Below are 4735 nucleotides of genomic sequence, written 5' to 3' on the forward strand. Positions count from 1 at the left end.
GCCTCCCCCGCCCCTCGGGGGGGCCAGCCTGGGCCCTGGATCGGGGCTCGTGGCCTCAGCGCGGTGGGCCAGCTCTCCTGCCTTTCTAGCCGCTTGCTCCAGCCTTCCCGGCAACCAGCACGCTGAGACCACCTTCCTCACCGTAAGCAGGGGCTACAAAGATGGCCTGGGGTCTGTCGGGCCGCCTTTCATTGCCAAAATCGCAGCGTGGTGTGTGACAGGATGGAATGGGGGGACGCTGCAGACACAGAGGGGCAGGGGGCACGCGGAGGGGCCTGCGAGCGCCCACCAGCTCCCCAGCGCCCCCTGAGCTGCTGCCTCGGGCTCTGCCCAGCGTGGAGCCTTGGTGAGCCTGCCGTGGCCTGCTCCTGTCACTCAAGTGAGACCTCACCTGGGGAGGCCGGCAGTGAGCGCGGCCGGTGTGGGGCGCCGAGGTGGAGGGCGCTGGTGGAGAGAGCGGGCAGGTGTGTGGGCCTCTGCATGGGCGCTCAGTGCAGGACAAGGCTGCACCGGCCACCTGTGCTGCCCTTCCCTTCTCCCCCAAGTGGCCGGGAGATCTCTGCCATGCCTGCCGGCCTGGCTCCACCGCATCGGGGCTCAGCTCTGCCATGGGTCACAGTTGGAACCGCCATGTGGCGTGGTCAGCGGTTCTGAGGATTCCCTTGGCTGAAGGGAACCGGCTGCCCAGGATTACTCCTCCGTTCAGTGACAACTTGACCTCAGGGAATAAGGCCCAAACTGTCTCCCCACCTGCGACATGTCTGTAAAGCCCCCGGGCCGGCCGGCGGAGGCCTGTGGTGGCACTGCAGTGCAGCCTGGCCCTCCGCAGTGCTGGCTTCCAATCCTGGTTGCGTGCTGGGCTCCCAGCAGTGCACCTCCTGCACACTTGGGGCCTGAGTCACCGCCGAGAGCAGACAGTCAGCCAGGAAGCCACTGGGTCCCAGCCTGGCCTCAGCTCGTCCTCCCTGGTTTTGGGGACCTCACCTTGGGAGCTGGGACACTGCCCTCCGCCGACTTTGAGCTGACGAGCCGCGCCTCCCTGCACTCTCCACCGTGCCCCGGGCTCATGAAGCCTGAGCCTGCAGGGCATGCCGGAACCTGGCCCGGTGTGCTGGGATGCACAGGCAGGGTGCACATCAGGCCTCTGTGTCCTGCAGGGCTGTGCCTACCACCACCCTCAGCACAGTCTGCGTTCAAGGGGCCTTGTTGGAGCAGCGGGCAAGGAAGGCTGAGGGCCGGAGGAACCCGCTCAGACCGTGAACACTGGCCGGCTGGGACAAGGGCCCAGGCCATCAGACGGTCCTGCCCTGTGCCAGCCGAGCGTCTCCTGGTCGAGCGAGGCCCAATGTTGCCTGAGCCCTGACGTCTGCTGACCAGCCAGAAAGCCTGACTTCCACACGGGGGTTCTGGCCTTCCAGCGTGGGTTCCGCTTCTCGGACGAGTGCGTAGCCAGGACCCTGTGCAGCCGGGAGCCACTGTTCTTCCGGCACCGAGGGGAGGGGCGAGAGGGCGCGAGTTAGCAGCCCTGGGCTGGGGCCCGGCGTCTCTGGCCACCCCTTTAAAGTTGCACTTGAACAGTTCTCTGCAGAATGTCACCTGTAACCACCCCCTCGCTCTTTCCTCTCGCAATCTCGACCACGAGTCCCGCTGGCAAGCTTGCACCCTGCCCAGTGTCCAGCTCTTCACGCCTGCAGCGGCCACCACTCTGCCTCCTGGGGGGCCCTGCGTGTCCTGCTGGAATGTGGGCCGAGGCTCCAGAGCGGGGGGCTGGATGGCGGTGGTGGGCACACCCTGCAGGACGCAGGGGCCCGATGTGCACCCTCGGTGGCATCATTCGGCCCTGAGGCTGGTGCTGGCAGTGCTCATAAGACACGCTGCCCTTCTGGTAACGGAGGTGAAGTCGCAGGACCTCGGAGAGGAGGCTGTGAACCGGAGGCCCGGCAGGACGGCCTCGGGGTGGAGGAGGGTGCGAGGAGGGTGGGGTTCCAGCAAGAGCTTGAGGTGGCTACAGGCACCAGGGCCTGTCAGAAGGAAACCGAGGGCCTCCAGGTGTCTGGAGGGATGCAGTCACAGCTCCGCGGTGTGAATGATGGTGGCATCCGGTCCTCACACCTGAGCCGCCGCACTGGGCTTCCCGTGATCAGGCTGCGTGTGCGTGCAGGTGCCCGTGTGCCCGTGTGGGCGCATGCACCTGCACGCGCTTGTGTGCACACACGTGAGTATGCATGGGCTTGGTGCACATGTGTGTGCTTGTATACGGGTGAGCTTGCGTGTGCATGGACTCATGTGTGCACACACATGTGTAGGTGCAGTGTGTGCTTGTATGTGTGCGTGTGTTAAAGAAAACAACCATTTCTGCCCCAGTCTGAGACCAAGGTCCAGGAGACCACAGACCCACGGGCAGCTCACGGAGGCCTTTGGACTTCGGGGCACAGGTGAGATCCTTGCAGCCGGCATCCGAGTTACACATTTATTTTCATGGAGCAACTAATCCTGGGGCGGGGGCGCAGGCGCCTGTGGTTCTACGCACATTCCTTAGGACTTCCGCCCAAAGGCTTCCTTTTCCTGCAACTGGAGGGCCGTGAGGACCTCGGAGCTGTGCTCAGTCCCGAGGGGAGTGCAGCCCTCCAGGCCCGAGGCACCCAGCTCCTTGGCCTTAGTGACCCCAAAGGACAAGTAAGCCCCCAGAGGGCGAGCCTCTCCAGACCAGGAGTGGGGGTGGCATCTCCCCAGGGCTGGCCTCGGTGCAGCCCCTCCGACTGCTTCTGCCTGCCACACGTGAGCCTCGTCCCAAAGGTGGCCTGGAGAAAGCGTTCCCCACCCCGTCCTTCCCTCCTTGCCAGCCCCACCCTGGAAAGCATGTACACCCAGATGCCTGGCTTCCCGGCCCTCTGCCTACACCACAGCAGCTCATCTGCGCTGCAGTGCCGCGAGTCCCCGGGAGAGTCAGGGCTGCGGGTGACGTGTGACCGGAGGCGGCTCTGTCCGTCACATGCCTGGTGGCAGCTGTGGGCCGCAGCCCCACGCGTGGCCTCCATGTCCACCGCCTGTCTGCACAGACTGCTCTGGCTTCCTCCCGAAGTGGCGGCCGGGTTCCCAGCCTGAGCGCCCCCTGGCCCAGGGAGAGGCACACCGCAGGCCTGTGGCCCAGTAATTGCTCCTTCCACGCCCTCTGTGGTCGGTGGCCCGAGGTCAAGGGGAGGATGAGGAAGCACCCCCATGAGAGGAGTTCAGGTCCCACTGAGGGAGGACACTGAGATCGGGCCCACCGCCCAGCCCGGAGTGTCCCAGGGGATGGCTGATGCTGTCAGTGAGGCTCCCACCCTACAGCAAGCACCGGCTGCATGAGCATACGGCCGAGGAGACGAGCTCAGAGAGGAGGGGACTCGTTCAAGGTCCAAATGCCAGTGAGTGGAAGGGCCAGGGGACACGGGCCTCGCTGCCCGCCTGCGTCCTATCTGCTGCGAGGTGGGACTGCCAGGTAGAAACCAGAGCACGAAGCAGCATCGCAGGGTCAGCGTGAGAGTAAACTGGGGAGACAGTGGGAGCAGCACACGGGGACTGGGCGAGGGCGAGGACGCAGGCTCCGAGTGGGGGCCGTGGGGCCCTGTGAAGGCTGGGCGAGGGCTGCCCGAGGACCGGGCGAGCCTGTGGGAGCTGGGCCCTTCCTCTGCACCTGCGCTGCGGCCAGTCTCGGAGATGGTTTTGTCCAGTTCGCCCCACTGGTACCTCCAGGCCCACAGATGCAGGCCCACCTGCTCCCTCTCCCCGTCACCCTCCACTTCCCCCTAAAGTGAGGGTCAGCCTCACACACGTGCTGCCCAGCGAGGCTCCCGGGCTGACGGTCTTGGGCCGACCTTGAACGTCTGCTAGCCATCTGTGCACGTCCATACAGCTGTCCTAGGGCAGGGCCGTCCTGCTTCTTACCGACACGATCTGACGTCTGTCACCGTACTGCATGTGTACACACACGTGCGTTTGCATGTACGTATGTATGCACACACGTGCACATGTGTGTGTGTACATGCAGACAAGGGGGTCTTCAAAACATTCATGGAAAATGACTATTATGAAAAAGCTATGCATGGACTTCAATGTTTTGCACCAAAATGTACGTGTACTCTAATTCCATTTTTCCACAAACACTTTGAAATCCCCTCATGTATGTGCTTGTGCATGCATGTGCACACGTGGGTAAGCATGTGCCTGTGTCTATGTATGTGCATATGCTTGTGTGTATCATGTACTCACACCCGTGTGTGGTGAGTATACACACGCTTGGTATGTTTATCGTGTGTTTGTCCGTGCCCATGTACATACCTGTATATATGTGTATGCATGTGTGTACACATGTGTGTATTCCTGCATGTGTGAGTGTGAGGAGGAGACTGTGAGAGGGAGATTCCCCTGGGACTGGACAAAGGAGCGAGCTGCCCCTGGGAAGGCCCCGACAGGCTCTGGTGGGCTGCTGGCACCAGTGGCAGGGTGGAGAGCCGGAGAGCGACACCCCGTGTGACAATCTGCTTCTCCTCCTGCTCTGGGCTCCCCACCTGGCCCGGCTCAGTGGAGGTGAGGGGACGAGCAGCACAGAGACAGCCACCAGACGGCCACCAGACAGACAGTCACCAGATGGCCACCAGACAGACACCAGACAGACACCAGACAGACACCAGACAGACACCAGACGGACAGTCGGCCATCAGATGGCCACCAGACAGACAGTCACCACATGGCC

Source organism: Tupaia chinensis, unplaced genomic scaffold (assembly GCF_000334495.1).
Source record: "Tupaia chinensis unplaced genomic scaffold, TupChi_1.0 Scaffold147500_1, whole genome shotgun sequence".
Lineage (NCBI taxonomy): Eukaryota > Metazoa > Chordata > Mammalia > Scandentia > Tupaiidae > Tupaia > Tupaia belangeri.